Genomic DNA, 18865 nt, shown 5'->3' on the forward strand with positions numbered 1-18865 from the left:
TGCTTTGGGAGAACCTTCTGTGAGACCATATCTGTCTAAGGTTAGAACGGCGAAAAGGACTGAGCACATTTAACTAGTAATAGGATTGGGGATGAACCGGAGGAAAACCATGGTTGAGACCATGAAAGAAAAGAAAGGATATACCAGTTTTAGACCAACACCCAGAGATGGGACTGAGAGCGTGACTTGCATGCCTTGTGTGCCGATGGTCCCAGTTCTGTCCCCCTGCACTGCATGGTGCCTGAGCAGTGCCAAGGAAACTGAACACAGTAGCACCTGTGCACTGCTGGATAAAATCCAGAAACAAAAACCCTAACAGAGAAGTTATAGGCAAGAATTAGAAAGAACACCGAGGGGCTTCTGAGGTTCCTGAGCCTATCTGGTTTACTGCCTTTACAGAAAACAGATCACTTTGTGCCCCCCCTAAGAACTACCTTTTTTTTTTTTCTCTTTGGGTCATACCCAGCAATGCACAGGGATTACTCCTGGCTCTGCACTCAGGAATACTCCTGGCGATGATCAGGGGACCATATAGGATGCTGGGAATCGAACCCGGGTCTGGCTCCAGCCCCTAGAAATTACCTTTATCAGCAAACAAACAGAAACAGCCTCCCCCACCACCCTCCAATTGCGCCCAGGTCTACTTGGGTCCTCTAGGTTCCTGCACTCTCCTGGGGAGTGGTACCAGCCACTTGGGGAAACAGTGCCCTAGAGGATATTTTGTTCCTCTCTTTAAAAAGCTTTTGGTCAGCAATTAAGAGGCTCTGTTTGACCGGTTTGGCATTGGCTGGAGTTCTTGGCCAGCAAAGTATGTATGCCAGCCATACATAAGTACCTGACCTCTTGCTTGCTAGAAGATGTTCTACCTTCTGATAGTTTCTGGACTTCTGTACCCCACACTCTCCCCCCATCCTGATTTTCTTCTTTTGGAGACTCAATGTCCTGTGTTTCCTAGGGAATTTAACTCTAGATGTTAGAATGTAGCTAGTCATCAAAGGAAGAGAAACATGCTCCTGAGCAGCTCAGCTGCCATGGACTTGCAGGTTATTCCATGGACTTTGTGATCGGATCCTTTCTGCTGGTGACTATGTCGCCTGCAAGGTTAAGCTATTTTCCAGATCATAAACTTCTCTTCCATAAAACTTGATTCAGAGCTGGACCATGGTACCTTGCATGTTGCCTATCGGGGTTTGACCCCATAGGATCCTGTGTGATCCTGTGAGCAAGGCCAGGAGTAATTCCCGAATGCAGAGCCATTGCAGGGTGTGGCCCCGAAGCCAAAACCAAAACAAAAAACAAACAAACAAAAAAATCAAAGCAAAAAAAGCTTCAGTTACATGTATTCAGCTGCATGTATAATTTAACTATAGTAAATCAGCCCTATGGTTTGACCAATCTCTGAATAGTATATTTATTTGTTTGTTTTTGTTTTGGGGGGCTACACCCAACCTGGGTTTCAGATCACGATCATCCTGTTGTTTGTCATCCTGTTGTTTGTCGATTGCCTCCAGCAGGCACCAATAACATCTCCTTCATCCTAGCCCTGAGATTTTCAAGTGCCATATTCAAGGCTCTTTCAGGGTTAGGAGAATGAGACCCATCATTATTACTGGTATTTGGCATATTGGGTACACCATGGGGAGTGTGGGCAGGTTACATTCAGTAGCCTGTCAGGTTGTCCAAAGTAAGAATGTGATAATAAGATGTTCTGCTGAGCACTTCCGGGAGCTGGGTTTTGTAGTCTTGGCTGTTGATGGGATTACACAGCTCCAGGGGGTCAGTTGGTGGGTGTGACCCCTGCCTACTGGAAAATGGAAGATCTGGGTGGAGGATGCTCAGCCCCTATCCGAGCAGGCTTGGGACCCGCATGCCTTTGTTCCTCTGCCGGTACCTTCATGCATGTGGAGAGTGGTCTCAGCATGGTTGTGGCTAGTTCTGGAGGTCTTCAGCTGCCAGAGGTCTACTCCGGGCGGGGAGGGAAACTCAACCCGCCCCCCTCTAAGGGGCCCCGGGCGAGGGCATCCAGGGACAGGAGACTCTTCCAGTACACAGGGGTCACACCCACCAACTGACCCCCTGGTGTGGCATAATCCCATCAAAGGCCAAGACGGGGTTTAATTGAACTAATCCAGCCTGCCACCACATGATCCCCACCCAGCACCAGGGGAGTGACCCTGAGACTGACCCAGGAGTAGTGCAAAAACCAAAATAAAACAAACAAAGTGTTGTCTTTAAGACAGGGGTGTGATTCAGTGGTAAAGTGTATGCCTTGTATATGAATGAGATCCAGTTTGATTCTGAAATTCAGCCACCATTTTTTTGTTTGTTTGTTTGTCTTTGGGCCACACCCAGCATTGCTCAGGGCTTGCTTCTGGCTATGCACTCAGGGATCACTCCTGGTGACTGAGGGTACCATATGGATGCGGGGATCAGCCACATGCAAGGCAAGCAAGCTATTCACTGTAGTGTCTCTCTGGCCCTCAGCCACCATATTTTTTTTTGTTTTGGGGGTGATGCTTAGGGGAATTACTCCTGACTCTGCACTCAGGAATTACTCCTGGCTTCACCACATTTTTATAGGAGCAACCCCTACACCCTCCTTGTGATCCTATCACTTCTCCTGATTTTTTTATCTATGATACTCATCACTTGACATAAAAACCTATTTTATTTAGTCAGCGCTCTTGTAGTATATCTTAACGTATGGTGTTTGTACATATTATAACTGGAAAATTCTGCTAATCTTGACAAACGTACATGCCTGTGTAACCACCATAATCAAGATATAGAACATTTGCATCACCCAGAAATGTTCCATGTGCCTTTAGCGTCAGTACCCTGTTCATTTGATCCCTGTCATTATAGTCTGACTTGCCTAGAATTTCATATAAATAGAATCAGGCAGGACTGTTTATTCCCTAGTTTCTTTCACTATGTTTTTGAGGGTGTGCCTGTTGTTGCTGGTTTCAGCTTCTTTTTTATCTTTATTGCTGAGTAGTAGTCCATTGTATAGGTATACCCATGGGAACAATTAGTCCATGTATGTACTTGGTGGAGTCATAGCACAGCAGGTAGGGCATTTATCTTGCACGTGGCCGTCCCTGACGACCTGGGTTCGATTTCTCCGCCCCTCTCGGAGAGCCCAGCAAGCTACCAAGAGTATCTCGCCTGCACAGCAAAGTCTGGCAAGCTACCCATGGCAGATTCGATATGCCAAACACAGTAACAACAAGTCTCACAATGGAGACATTACTGGGCCTGCTCGAATAAAATTGATGAACAATGGGAGGACAGTGCTACAGTGCATGTACTTGGTGATGGGCACTTTATAGGATATATATTTCAATTGTTTGACCATTGTCTCCTTTTTTAGAACATACAGTTCATGCAGATGCAGATTTTTTTTGCTATATAATAACAATTTTATTACCTCTGTTTAATTTTTTTCTTTCATAATTTTTTTCTTCTTATATTTATCTATTGAATAACTGTGGGAAAAGTTACAAAGCTTTCAGGTTTAAGACTCGATCATACAATGATCAAACACTTTTCCCTTCACCAGTATTCATTTTTCACCACCAAGAACCCCAGTATACCCCCCTACCACCCCTCCCAATGCCTGTGAGGCAGATGATTTCTACTTAACTCTTCTCTACATTGATTACATTATTTTGACAAAAGATGCATGCACCATTGTTCAGAATTTCCCCCCCAACAATCAGAATTGCTGAAAAGGCATTGTGAAATACTTTGTTTTCTATAGTTGGTTATGAGAATCATATAATGATTTTAGATTTTTGTAAAGAGCCAGATAATTACGAGATTGGTTTCTGTGTGTCTGGTGTTATGGCTGTGCCGGAGAGCCGCTCGTGGGGGGCAACTCGTGACCTCTGTAGGGCGTGAAGGATGAGCTGGTACCGTCCCCCTTCCCATGACACTGCAGTTGCCCTGTCACCGCTGGCTCATACCAGGCTTTCCAATAAGCTCTGAGGCAGCGGCCACCTTGCTGCCGGGAGGGAAAAAGGTGGAAGGGAGCAACACCCTTTCCCTCCCAGGGAGGAATGGCGCCGTAGTTTAATGCATGGTCCATTCACTTTTCTGCTGCAAGCTGCTGGGCTCTGGACTAAGTCCTTTTGCCATGACCATGCTAGAGAGCCGCTTGTGAGGGGCAACTCGTGACCTTGGTAGGGCGTGAAGGATGAGCGGATGCAGATTTTTAAAAATATAATTAATATTAAAAATTATTTAAAATTTGCTTTTTGGGCAACACCTGGTGGTGCTCAATGCTTATTCCTGGATCCGCACACAGGAATCACTCCTTGCAGGCTGGGGAACCTTATGGGATTCTGAAGATCAAATCCAGGTTAGCTGCATGCAAGGCAAGCACCCTACCAGCTGGAGTATATATCATATTAAGTTGAACCCAGTTCTCTTGCATGCTGTCATGCTCTTAGCCCTCTGAGCTATCACTCTGGCCCAGGCGCAATGGTATTCTTTTTGGTCTATTTATTATAACTTATTATAGAGCCATAGCACAGCGGATAGGGCATTTGCCTTGCATGCAGCTGACCCGAGTTCTATTCCTCCGCCCCTCTTGGAGTGCCCGGCAAGCTACCGAGAGTATCTCACCCGCATGGCAAAGCCCGGCAAGCTACCCGTGACATATTCGATATGCCAAACACAGTAACAAGTCTCACGATGGAGATGTTACCAGGCTTGCTCGAGCAAATCAATGAACATGGGAGGACAGTGCTACAGTGCTATTTTCTAATTTCAAAACTAACATAGATCTAACAAGTTACAATACTGAAGATACAGAACTACAAAAAGAATTTAAATTTGTCTTAATCTTACAATAAAGAAAAGTCCCAACGATTTATTTATCATTTACTTGTTTTGTGCTTAAAAATTTGAACCAGGGCTTCATTGAAATTTGCAGTTTATATCCGTGACCTTAAAACACACACTCACTCTCTCTCTCTCTCACACACACACGCACACACACATACACACACATGTTTTTAGGTGTTTTTGGCCTACACTGGGTGATATTTAGGAATAAGTTTTGGCTTGGCACTCAGGAACTATTCCTGGCTATTCTTGGGGGATCATAAGGGATGTCAGGGATTGAACCCAGGTCAGCTGCCTGTACGTCAAAGGCTCTACCTGTTATACTATCTTTCCAGCTCCTTAAAGATATTTTTAAAAGCTACTTACTTTGGGGGGGGGTGTAGATAATAGGGTAAAGAACTTGCCGTGCACATGGCTACCCTGGTTTGATCCCAGGCACCACATATGGTCCCCTATATATAGCCAAGAGTAATCTCTAAGCCTAAAACCAGGAGTTAGTCCTGAACACTGTTTGGCATTGCCCCCCCCAAAAAAAAACCCCAAAAAACCCAACTTTAGGGGGCATGTTTCAAAAGACTGAGATTTATGCTTTGCATGTGTGGGAACCCAAGTTCAGATCTTAGCACTTAATGTTTGCCCGGCACTACTGAATGTGGGCTGCACTCCCGCTCAAAAAAAAAAAAAGCAACTTTATTGAGAGTGATAGCACAGCGGTAGTGCGTTTGCTTTGCGCACAGCCAGCCTCACCGAGCTGGGTTTGATTCCTCTGCCCCTCTCGGAGAGCCAGGCAAGCTACCGAGAGTATTCAGTATACCAAATACAGTAACAAGAAGTTTCACAATGGAGACGTTACTGGGCCCGCTCAAGCAAGTCAATGAACAATGGGAGGACAGTGTTTGTTATACAATTGAGATGTGATTTACATAGCATACAATTCACTCATTTATAGCGTATTATTTGGAGCTGGAGCGAATAGCACAGCATAGAGGGCATTTACCTTGCACATGGCCGACCTGGGTTCAATTCCCAGCATCATATAAGGTCCCCTGAACACCGCCAGGAGTAATTCCTGAGTAAAAAGCCAGGAGTAACTCCTGTCCATCGCCAGGTATGACCCAAAAAGCAAATAAATAAGTAAATCACATATAATTCAGTGGCTTTTCATATGTCTCACCAATATATACAACTGTCACCACAGGCAATTTCAGAATTCTTGCCTTGGGTAGTGATTTTGGCGCCTTCATCAAGTGAAGAATATTCCGAAGTGCACAGTAGGTATAGAAACAATACTTGCGGAACACATGAAGTGTGCTAATGAGAGTAACTCAGTTTAATCATTCATCCAGCAAACATGTAGCCTACTCAGTGTTGACCACTGAGGGAGTTCCTGAGTGACGTGGAGACACTGAACTTGGCCTTGCGCAGAGGACAGTGGTGGCCAGTAGAAGATGAAGACAGAGAAACCAGGCGGATGAGGTCACAGGGTAGAGGGGGGCACGTTAGGGAAATTCAGAGGCTTGAGGGATTACTATTATTATCAGTTCTGTTTTATTTATTTAGTTTTTGGTATTTGGGCCTGACCTGGTGATACTCAGGGGTTACTCCTGATGGTGCTCCGGAATCACTCCTGGTAGGCTTGGGGAACGATACGGGGTTCTGGGGATTGAACCTGGGTTGGCTGCATGCAAAGCAAGTACCCTACTGCTGTACTATGACTCTGGCCCTAATTGCTTTTATTTTTTTGAGCCACACCCAGCAGTTCTGAGGTAATTTTTCCCGGCTGTGTGCCCAGGGGTCACCCCTGGTGGTGCTTGGGAGACCAGCTGAGGTGCTGGTGTTTATAAACGAACTATGGTTGGTCACTTGCATGCAAGCTCTTTATGCCTCTGATAACTCTCTTCAGCCCCAGCTAGTTTTATTTTTCATTTTTGGATGGCTCTATAGATGTATTCTGTGGCTGAGCCATCTCCTGGGCTGCTGGTGACTTTAACTTGTTAACGGTGACACTTTTGCTCTTATCCTGTGACTTCACTAGGGCCTCACTCTCACATTTGTACAGAATTGGACTCCATCCCTTTCAGTCTTCACCTCAGACAGCGGCCATTTCCTCTATGGCTATGTCATCTGTTAAGATCAGGGACCAGGAGATAGTGCAGTGGTTAGGCTGTGTGCCTGCCAAGTCCCCTGTCTGGGTTTGATTCCTGGCATCACATGATCCCCCTAAGAATCACCGAGGACAGCCCTAGTGGCCCCTGAGTACTCACTGCTAGGCGTGGCTTTGGAAGTCCCCATCACGTACACCTTGGCATCACTGGAACGGCCGGGAGAGCCCCGGCCTTGAATGGTCTGAGCAGCATCAGGCCTTATACTGAATTGCTGGTGGGGCTTCTCGCAGTGAGAACATTCAGTGTGTGTGGTGAGTAATAGTTCTGTGAGTCATGTCACATCATTCTTTTAAAGACTACTACTTGTTTTGTTTTGTTCTGGGATAACACCCAGTGGTGCTTAGGACTTATTCCTGGCCCTGTGCTCAAGGATCACTTCTGGTGGGCTTGGGGGACCATGTAGGATGCCAAGGCACAAACCCAGGTTGGCTGCATTCCAGGCATGCACCCTACCCGCTGTACTGTTGCTCCAGTATTTATTTATTTATTTTCATAATTTTATTTATTTATTATTTTTTTCTTATATTTATTTATTGAATGACTGTGGGAAAAGTTACTAAGCTTTCAGGTTTAAGTCTCGGTTATACAATCATCAAACACCTTTCCCTTCACAAGTACTCATTTTTCACCACCAAGAACCCCAATATACCCTCCCACCCTTCCCAATGCCTGTGATTTAGATGATTTCTACTTAACTCTTCTCTACATTGATTACATTCATTATTTCGACAAAAGATGCACCATTTTTATTTAGAATTTCACCGCAACAAACAGAATTGCTGAAAAGGCATTGTGAAATACTTTTTTTTTTTTTTAATTTTTATTAGTGAAACACCATGAGGTACAGTTGTAGACTTACAAATTTTTGTGCTTGGGTTTCAGTTATACAGTGATCAAGTACCCATCCCTCCACCAGTACCCATTTTCCACCACCACAGGTCCCAGTATTCCTCCCACCCCCCTACTTTGTTTTCTATAGCTGGTATGAGAATCATATAATATCATATAATGATTTTGGATTTCTGCAAAGAGCCAGATCATTACGAGATTGGTTTCTGTGCGTCTAGTGTTATGGCTGTGCCGGAGAGCCACTTGTGGGGGGCAACTCATGACCTCAATGGGGCATGAAGGACAAGCTGGTACAGCTCCCCTTCCCATGAGACTGCAGTTCCCCGTCACTGCCGGCTCATACCTGGCTTTCCTATAAACTCTGAGGCAGCGGCCACCTTGCTGCTGGAGGGGGTGGGGGGAGGAGGCGGAAAAGAACAACACCCCTTCTCTCCCGGGGAGGCATGGCACCGTAGTTTAATGCATGGATCATAAACTTTTCTGCCGCAAGCTGCCAGGCTCTGGATTAAGTCATTTTGCCTCTGGAGCCATGGCCGTGCCAGAGAGCTGCTCATTGGGGGCAACTCGTGTCCTCGGTAGGGTGTGAAGGACAAGCCGGTACCATCCCCCTTCCCATGAGACTGCAGTTGCCCCGTCACCTCTGGCTCATACCTGGCTTTCCAATAAGCTCTGAAGTGGCGGCCACCATGTATGTGGTCCAGATGCATTTTTGCCAAAAGCCGCTGGGTTTCAAGATTTGTTTCTGAGTCTCTGGGATCATGGCCATTAATCTGCTTGATCAGGAACCAGAAAGGCTGTTTGTAGGTGGCGACTCGGGGTCTTGTTGAGATGGGGAGGAAAGGGCGGTTCCACCCCCATCTGGTGAGACCCCCACGTGTCTCGTCACTGCGGGCCCAAACCTGACTGTCCAGTGGCCTCTGGAGGATGGCGGCCATGGGCCACCAGGGGGAACAGGCCAAGGCACAAAACCTAGTCCCACCTGGATTGGCTCAGCTCCAGTAACCTACTGCAGGAACAGGACACATTTCTGCCACAAGCCTTTGGGTTTCGAGATTTGTTTCTGAGTCTCTGGGATCATGGCCGTTAAGCAGTTCTATCGGGAACCAGAGAGGCCATGCCTCCAGTTATATAGCTGAGCCTGACGTGGTTTGTGGGTGTGTCTCCCACATACCTAACTTTTGGCTGTTTACTTTGTTGGTCAACTTTGCCCTAAGTTGTTGCGGTCTGGCCAAAGGCACAGCAGCAATTTTGAGGTATCTGAAAGTCTGATGGTGCCATCAGGCTGCTGATGCACTCGCCTGACAGGTACAGACTGACCTGCTGGCGGCACCATACCCCCTGCTCCAGCATTTAAAGACTACTTTTGTGCAGCGGTGCTAGGGGTCAAACTCAGGACCTCCCACATGCAAAACATGTGCTCTCCTACAGGTTGGCAGTTTTTGTTTGTTTTTTAGAAAAGTTTATTGCAAAGTAGAGAGAAAGGAAAAGGAACTCCCCATGTCGGAGAAACTTAGTATAGGACTAAGTTGTTTAAAAAAAAATTTTTTTTTTTTGGACTGTGGGGCTTACCGGAGCTGCTCCGGGCTTATCCTGGCTCTGTGTTCAGGGATTGCTTCTGGAGGGTCTTGGGAACCGGATGTGGTGTTGGTTATCTAATCCAGATTGGCTGCATGCAATGTAAGTATTTGAACTCCTGCACTGTCTCTTTGGCCCCAAATTATACAATCTTAAAAGGTTTTTGTGGCCAGAAAGATAGTACAGAGTTGGTAAGGCACTTAGCTTGGCCATGACTAACCTGGGTATATTCCCCTGGCACCACATATTGTCTGTTCACCTGAGCACCAGCAGGAGTCATTCCTGAGTACAGGAATGGGTAGAATGGGAAACTTACTCTAGGAGTAAGCTGGGTATGGCCCAAATATTAAAAAAGAAGAAAAAAGAGTTTTTAATTGTAAAGAGATATCTTTTGAAGGAGTCCCTGGTCTTTAATAATGCATTTATTGGATATGGTCCCATGGTTTTATATTTGGGTTTTACTTGCAGTGTTTCTCAAAGTGAGTAATACTGTCATCTGGGTGTTGGAAGAATCCAAGAGGGTCATAATAACCTTAGGCACAATTGGGGAAGGGGTGCTATTTGTTCCATTGAAAGAGGATCACTTTCCAGCAGGGAGGGTACTGATGAATTTTATTTTTCTGAAAAAGATGTGGTAGATCAAATACGGGTGGAAACCTCTGGGTCAATGGGATGGAACCAATGGGTCAATGGGATGAAATTCTGAGCTGGTGGTGCTGACTGGCCTGGAAGCGAACAAGGGCAGTTGGAGCGTCAGAGTCAGTCAGCAGTGATTGGCAGGCTTAAAGGCTTGATATGCATGATCTCATTTAATCCTCAGGGCAACTCTAGGAAGGTGTGTGTTACCGTCATTTTACATGTGAGAAACTAAGGCTCAGGAAAGTAAAATAATTTTAAGTTTTTAAAATTTAGGTGGTAGAGCGATAGCACAGTGTTAGGGCATTTTCCTTGTGCACAGCGAGCCTGGCCGAGCCAGGTTTGAGTTTTCCGCCCTTCTCGGAGAGCCCGGCAAGCTACCGAGAGTATCTTGCCCACCCGGCAAAGCCTGGCAAGCTACCCGTGATATATTCAATATGCCAAACACAGTAATAATAGGTCTCAAAATGGAGATGTTACTGGGACCGCTTGAGCAAATCAGTGAACAAAGGGAGGACAGAAAGTACTAACAGGAGTGGTAGAGGCAGTTTGCAGCAATCCACATTTTTTCTTGTAGAGCGAATATCTAATCTAGACATCCTGTGCTCTGTGTGTGTGTGTGTGTGTGTGTGTGTGTGTGTGTGTGTGTTTTAAGCAAATGCGTAGTTTTCTATTATGTATCAGACCCTGTGTTAGGGCTATACTGGTGAATAACAGATCCCCTGCTAGCCCAAAGTAGATTATGATTGGGTCGTTTGGAGTGGATAGAGTGGGAAACTTTTTAAAATTTTTCTGTTTTGGGCTGGAGTGATAGCACAGCAGGTTTGCCTTGCACGCGGCCCGTCCCGGGTTCGATTCACAGCATCCCATCTGGTCCCCCGAGCACGGCCAGGAGTAATTTCCTGAGTGCATGAACCAGGAGTAAGCCCTGTGCATCTCTGGGTGTAACCCAAAAGCAAAAAAAAAAAAATTCTGTTTTGCTTTTTTTTTTTTTTTTGGTCACACCAGCAAGGCTCAGGGATTACTCCTGGCTCTGCACTGGTGGTGCTCGGGGACCCTATGGGATTCTGGGAATCCAACCTGGGTCGACTGCATGCAAGGCAAATGCTGTACCCGTTGTACTATAGCTCCAGACCCAATAGGATACTGTTAACGAGAGATGTTAGGTTGAGAATGGAGACCTTGAAAAAGAGAACGGTTAAGTAAGTTGTTCAGAGAGTGATCCAAGTAGTAGTGGACTCAGACCTAATGCTTGATCTTCTCCCTAACCTGATGCTTTTACTGTGACGTCTCCAGCCTTTTCCAGAGTGTCTGTTTTAATGGCAGCCTGAGTTTGGGGTGTACCCCACCACTTGTAGCAGCTGAGGGGCGCTCCATCTTCCATCTGTAAGCATCCCTTGAGGATGAGAAGGGTCTTGAGGATGATTTGGCATTTCTACTCTGTCCTCAGAAAAAGGAAAGTGTTTTATTCAGATATAAATAGAACGTGTTTTATTCAGATATAAGTGAAGCGGGTGCGTTGGGTGAGATCAAAGAAGCTGATCATGGAACTAAAAATGACTCTTTGAAGAATCTGTTGTGTGGACCATCTCTGCATAGAAACGTTCTCCTTTCCAGCAAGAGTAGGAGGAGAGTTTGCCGGCAGTGTGTGTGTGGGACCATCTGTCAGAAGCAGTACTGCAAGGTAGAAGGCTCAGGAGGAGGATTCCTGACCTCTCAAGTAATGGAACTCTTTGGGGACACCTGTATGGAAGAAAGTCATCTTTGGCCTTACCAAATGTGTTCAGAGTGTTTGTGAGGCGAATCTTGTGACTTCAGTGGTCTTAAGAAAACATCCTATTGAAAAACCATTGTTTCTGCGTGAGACTTGTTCACTCACAACATGGATAAACACTGCATTTTGGAGAGAATGATAGGAAAATTTCTGAAGTTGTTGAGTCAGGGAAACGGACTTAATAGAACTTTCTGGCAGCAGGGATTCCCCATTGGAATGGAACCTCCTTGTCATTTTCACTTTAAAAATAGACAAATCTGTTTGACATAGTTTAAATAAAACCCTGTTTGAAATTAGGCCACAGAGTTCTTTCTGCTCTTTGAGGTGGCTCTGGAGTCATCAAGGAAGACTTCCCTTACCATCCACTTCTCCTTTTCTTCCCCCAGAAAAAGGAAAACATGGGATAATAGTACAGTGGGGAGGGCGTTTGCCCTGCATGTGACCTACCCAGGTTCAGTCTCCTTTATCCCATAGGCTCTCTTGAGCACCACCAAGAGTAACCACTAAGTAGTGGTTACAGGAGTAACCACTGAGTATTGTTGGGTGTGGCCCCCAAACAAAAACAAACAGAAGGAAAATGTGACAGAGGTTCTGTTCTTGGGCTGGCCTGGGATCCCTGGGCCAGGGTCAAACATGTGTCTGATACATGTCTGTTGATTAGATGAGGCCATGGATATTCTAGTTTCTGTCTGTCTGGTGTTTTTGTTTTTCCTCTTTATTTTGTAGGTTCTACTGTCTTTTGGGGATGGTTGTCCCAGTTTTGATCAAAGTGAGGAACATCTTGCTTGATACTTTGGGATCTTTTCCTTTCTTTCAACTTGACCAGAAAGTAGAAGTAAAGTAAAATAAACCAAAGACTAACGAAGCAAAGCAGAGGAGGGCTGGCAGTATAGCAGAAAGGGGTGGAATGCATACCTTGCATGTGTGAGGCCCTGAGTTCAATCCCTGACACTGTGTGTCGCTTCATCTCTGCACTGCTAGGTGTAGCCCTGGTACCACCTGATCTGTGCTGAGATGGTCCACGCCATCACTGCTGGGCCCAGCACACCGCATCACTGGCTCCCAACTTTGCACACACTGTCCTGCACTGCCAGCTGAATATTACCTGGCGTTACCCTCTGACCCCCAGGCACCATTAGGGTGGTCCCTGTCAGAAAAAAGAGCAGTTAATAGGAAATTAACTGGGAATAACAACATTTAGGCTAATTTTAGAATCTCAGTAGAAAACTATACGATAACCATCTCCCTCAACCCCCATTCATGGCAGTGCTCCACGCTTACTCCTGGCTCTGTGCTCAGAGATCACTCCTAGAGTTCCTTGAAAGACCATATGTAGTTCCAGGAATTGAATCATAATTTGGGCATGTGCATGACAATTGCTTTAACCCCTAATTTTTCTTTTTTTAATAAACATTAGGCTGTGATTGGTAGTGATTTAGCTTCCCTTACCTATTCCCATTACTTGGGGAAGGAGCTCCTTTTGCCCTCAGCTACAGCGAGTACTTTTATGAAAGTTTAGAGGCTGGGATCAGAGTATTAATACAGCTGGTTAGACTCTTGACTTGGACACAGCCCACCTTAGTTCCATATCCAACATCTCATATAGTCCCCCTAGCCTGCCAGGGATTCCTTAATGCAAAGTCAGGAGTAACTCCTGAGCACCACCAGGTGTGGCCCCCCTAAACAAAAACCAAAAACATTTAGAGGGTGGAATGATTGTGATAGGGGCAAAGTTCACTTTTTTTTTTTTCTTTTGTGCCAGGGATCAAACCCAGGGCCTTATAGATGAGATGTGTGTTTTACCTACCATTGCACTGTATCCCTGGTTCAAAGTAGATGATTATTATTTTCTGGGCGGGGTGGGGGTTCATGTCTGCCAGTGCTTGGAACTTACAGCATCTGGCTCTGTGCTCAGAAATCACTCCTGGCAATGTTCAGGGGACCATACAGTATGCCGGGGATCAAACCTGGGTTGACTGTGTGCAAGGCAAGCCCCCTACCCGCTGTACTAGCTCTCTGGCCCCTAAAGTAGGTTTTTTTTTTTTTTTTTAATCCAGAAATGTCAGAGTGGAAAGACTCTCATCACAGATATACTTTGTATTTGGAGTGTTTTCTGGTCTGTTAGCTTCTCTTCTCTGTCTGTGCGTTATTGAATTTTCTTCCTTGCAAGGCTTTTTATTTCAGTTCCCTCATGTCTAGTCTTTCCCTCTCTAAGCCGCCTCACAACAAAGCCCATATGCGCATTTTTCCTGAAATAGTTCTCTAAGGCCTAAGATGGAATTTATTGAGGGAGATTGTCATCATGCCCATTGCTTGCTTGGGTCAGAGGTTGGCCACTGGGTGCTTTTCACCACCATCAACTGCCCCAAGTGCTAAACTGGGACAAGGGCGATCATTGAGCTCTATTTTATTTCATGTTAGAAGCTCTTTAGAACCCTGTTCTAAGGGAGACGCTTTGTGGGAGAGAGACAAGAGACTGAGTGAGAGGGAAAGACCATGATTCATAGAGATTGTTTGGTTTCTTAAAGGTGAAAATGATTGTGGAGGGTAATGCTACTGAGAGCTCTAAAGCCAGTATTAATGATAATGCATTGTTTCGATGAGAGGGGAGGAAAGGAATGATCAGAAGCAATGAGAGCTTTCCTTTCTATTATTTATTTATTTATTTATTTTTCTTTTTTGGGTTATACCCAGCAATGCTCAGGGGTTACTCCTGGCTCTGCACTCAGGAGTTATTCTTGGCAGTGATTGAGGGACCATATGGGATGCTGGGGATTGAACCTGGGTCGGTTGCATGCAAGGCAAATGCCTTCCCTGCTATACCATTGCTCTGGCCCCGATCCTTCCTTTTTAGGGAGATTCAGCTTAGATCTCACCACCTTGCTGACTTAGTCCCTGAGTAAACAATAGCTGATCAACAAGTAGTACAAGTCCAGAAGCCATAGCCAGTTGTTTTGGCAGTGGTATGATGCATCAGTGGGTAACATTGTTTTGTTTTTGTTTAGGGACCACACCAAAAGGCACTAAGGACTCCTGGCTCTGTGCCCAAGGATCACTCCAGGCAGGGCTCAGGAGGACCGTATGAGATGCCGGGAATCAAACCTGGGTCTCAAACTGGGATCAAACCAGGTGCAAGGCAAAATCTCTCCTGCTGTACTCTCTCTCTCTTGCCCCATGAAGTTTTTTAAAAATAATTCAACTTACTGAGTGCCTACTGTGTGCTTGGAATTGGTTATGACCTATATATTTATCACCAGTGAGTTTTCCCGATTTCCCTGGGGTTGGAGAATTCATTGTTATATCATTTTCCTGAGACTTCATCATCAGGTATCTTTTCCAGGTCTCTTAGACTCTTCTGAGGTTAAAAGAAGGTCTAGCAAGTTCTTGGAGGATGCAAGCACAACTTGGGGATGGGTGGTTTGGATGCCCCTCCCGTGTCTGCTGTTGTATAAGAGCTGAGAATATTTCAGTCATGTTGCTAGAATTGCTGGGGTGGCCAGTTGTCAAGGGTCAGGGTTGGGACCTTCTTGGCCTCAGGAGATGGAGTGATTTTTTTTTTTGTTTTTGTTTTTGCTTTTTGGGTCACACCCAGAAATGCTCCGGGGTTACTCCTGGCTTTGCACTCAGGAAATGGAGTGATATTGTTGAGTGTAAACAGGCCAAAGGCAGGTAGCAGGATCTGAGGATCCCTTATTACCTTGTCTCATCAAAGGGAATCTTCTTGGATCTGGAGAAATAGTACAGAGATTAAGGCACCTGCCTTGCATGTGGCTGTGTTTGTGGTAGCAGTTCAAATCTCAGCATCACATATGGTGATGAACACTTCCAAGTGTGGCCCTTCAGCACTGCAGGTTATGTCTCACAAGGGAATCTTTTTATCTTCTTTTCACTTTTTCCTCTCCTGACTGAAAACCAGTTTTGCTTCATTTCTGGCACAGAAGAAGGGAAAGAATTATTTGCATAGTATAATCGGCAACTCATCACGTAAGAAGCAGAGGAACAATGCAGTTTGGTATCTTTTCCAGGCATTTTCTCATTTATCTGTTTGTGAGCAAACCCTACCCAGAGAAGGCAAAGATAGAAGGCAAAGGTAGTTATTTCCTCATTGTGCATGAGAAGAAAATGCAACCAGTTACACATCCAGGCTGATCAGTAGAAAACCTAGCCTAGAGCCTTGAGCTCTTCCAAAACTCTTGGCACTGGTCTCTGATGTGCATACACCCAACATGTGAATATGTGTTTAACATACTCTGGGACACTAAACTCCACAAACAGTATCTTGATAAGCTGTCAGGCATGTTTATTTTCATCTCGAACAAGTTGTTTAGTTAGCATGTACGACACTTGATGGACACTTAATCTGAATCCTAAGACCTTTAGTTCTGCACCCAGAGGTTTCCACACTTGCCCCTTCAGGTGTCTGCCTTATATACTGTGGGGAGCAGTTGCTCTGTGGGCTAGCAGATTCGTAACAGCAGGTGTCCAAGAAGCCCCTATGCTGGTCTTCCCCGGGACCACATGAGAAAGTGGATGTCTCTTGCAGCTGGCCACTCTGACCTTATCTGACTCCTCGCTGGAAGAGATTTATGGGGCATTTGTTTTGCTTCTCTTGCTGCCAACTCAGCAGCTTGGAACCAGGCTGGCTGAGTGATTTTGGCTCAAAATAGACAAATCTGTATAATTTCTTGTTCCTTTCAGTCGTCTGAGAGATCACTGAATCTATCACCAGGTTTGTTGAATACTGTTGTGTATTAATGCCCTGTGAAAGATATAGGGTGGAGAAAGGTGATTGAAATAGTGAAAAAAGTACACAGTAGAGTCCCTGCCATGCATTCATTCATTTTCTTATTCATTAGACATGGAGGTCCTTAATGGCCAGATTGTTTGGCAAAACTCATGCCCTAAATTTTAGAAATGTAAAGAGAGATAAGATCTTGGTTTCATGAATCTAAGGAAGGGTTACTTTAGACTGTGACTCATAACACTATTAGCAACAAACATCTTTTTTTTGGGGGGGGTCACACCCGGCGATGCACAGGGGTTATTCCTGGCTCTGCACTCAGGAATTACTCCTGGCGGTGCTCAGGGGACCATATGAGATGCTGGTAATCGAAATCGAACCCGGGTTGGCCACGTGCAAGGCCAATACTCTACCCTCTGTGCTCTCGCTCCAGCCCCAGTATCAAACATCTTAATAAAATTAGTAGTGTTACTAGTAAGAGTAGCAAGTAGGTTTTCCATCTTGAGTTATGGGAAATGGAAACTTGTTTTATTATCTTCAGTTAGTGGTCGGTCTGTATTTCCTTAACTGCCCATTGTCAGTCTTAAGACTCAGGAGGGTAGAGTCATAGACCACTTCTGGCCTTACGATATCAGGGGTCTTACCTGGCAGTGTCGGTCCTCCAGCATAGTATGTGTTTTCAGGAGTTGAACCATTGTTGTGCCTGCAGCTACATGCAAAGCAAATGCTTTAACCTCTGTACTTCCTTTCTGATCTAGGTTGGTGTTTAGGTGTTTTTCTTTTCTCTTAAGGATAGAGGTAACTTGTAAAGGTTCGTCACTCTTTTTTTTCCCAGAGCTTTATATTTTGTATGTAATGACCCATTGAATATTTACAGCAGTTCTGACATTTAGGCATGGTTTCTGTCGACAAATTTTGGTTACCCAAATTTACGGTTTGCACTTAGCAGAGCTGGAAGCCAAGTGCTGGCCTCTCTGACCTCCTACTGTGTCACTCCTGATTCCCACAGCCTTGTCATCCTGATGTGACATCCTGATGTGACTTAAGCCTCTCAGCTGGTTGGGGTGATGCATGATTACCAGCCAAAAGCTTCCATTTCCAATTCCATGTGTTTGCTCATCCTACTTTCCCCCCTGAAACCTTCACTTCTTGTTCTCTTTCCAAACCTTTTTGCTATCTTTGATGCTTAACTCTGGTCAATTTTCCCTATTACATTGTTTTTTTGTGATGCGAGATAGTTTTTATTGAACAGAACTTATTTAGAAAGATACGAGAGAGACGCAAAGAAACAGAGAGACAAGCAAGTGATATTCATGTTTGAGACTAAAAGAGCAAAACCCTGTTGGATTTTCCAAGATTATTTTAGCCACAGTGTTTCCCCCATCCCTTAATACTTTTTATGGTATGATTGATAAACTGTCAGTCTATAACATCTGAGAGTAATATGCGCATACCTTTCAGTAGTTTTAGCTGCGTTATCTCATTTTCTTTTCCAGTTTAAAAAAATTGAATCACCGTGAGATTCACAGAAAGTTGTTCATGATTTTCAGTCGTACAATGTTCTAGCGCCCATCCCTTCACCATTGTACACTTTCCATCACCAGGGTCTCCATGTTCCCTTCAGCTCTCCTATGTCAGATGTTTTCCTTTTAAGGGAGTATTATCGCTTTGAATTAGGAACTTTGGCCTTGGGGTTTTATATCGAGAGTAGGATCCCTGAGCATGGTTTCAGAGCTCGAATTCAGGATCTCATTGGTATCAGATCCTCCTTCCTGGCTTGACTTTTTTTTTTTTAATGTAACCATACCAGGTGGTGCCAGGGGACCATCTGTGGTGGTAGGCATTGAACTGGGGTCAGCCTTGTGCACCCTGTCCTCCCCCTGGCCCTTTGTTTACCTTTATGTGTGTGATGCAGCTCGAACCTCAGGTCTCTTGCGTGTAAGACAAGTGTGCTGTTCTGAGCCACATCTCTGATCCCTGGTCTTTAACATTTTGAGAAACTTCCAGTTTTTTAGTGGCAGTTTCATTTATGTTCCTATCAGCACTTGTGTCTGAGCACTGCACTCTCCCCATAGCTGTAGCAGTTCTTGTTACTGTCCTTTTGCTCACAGCTATCTCAATGGGGGAAAAGCATTATCTCATTATGTTTTTAGTTGTCATTGCCCTAATAAATATCAGGTTAAGCATCTTTGTTTGATTACCATTTATGTATCATTTATAGTATACCTGATCATTTGTCTGTTGTTGGAGAATGTCCATATTTTTTGCTTACTA

At 44.9% G+C, this 18865-nt stretch overlaps 1 protein-coding gene across 1 annotated transcript in view; it reads left to right on the forward strand.

The window, feature by feature from the left end:
• Nucleotides 1-18865, forward strand: part of ZFYVE1 (zinc finger FYVE-type containing 1) — a 67969-nt gene that overhangs the window by 10537 nt on the left and 38567 nt on the right. The gene's annotated exons all lie outside the window — the stretch shown is intronic.

Source organism: Sorex fumeus, unplaced genomic scaffold (genome assembly GCF_029834395.1).
Source record: "Sorex fumeus unplaced genomic scaffold, SorFum_2.1 ptg000098l, whole genome shotgun sequence".
Lineage (NCBI taxonomy): Eukaryota > Metazoa > Chordata > Mammalia > Eulipotyphla > Soricidae > Sorex > Sorex fumeus.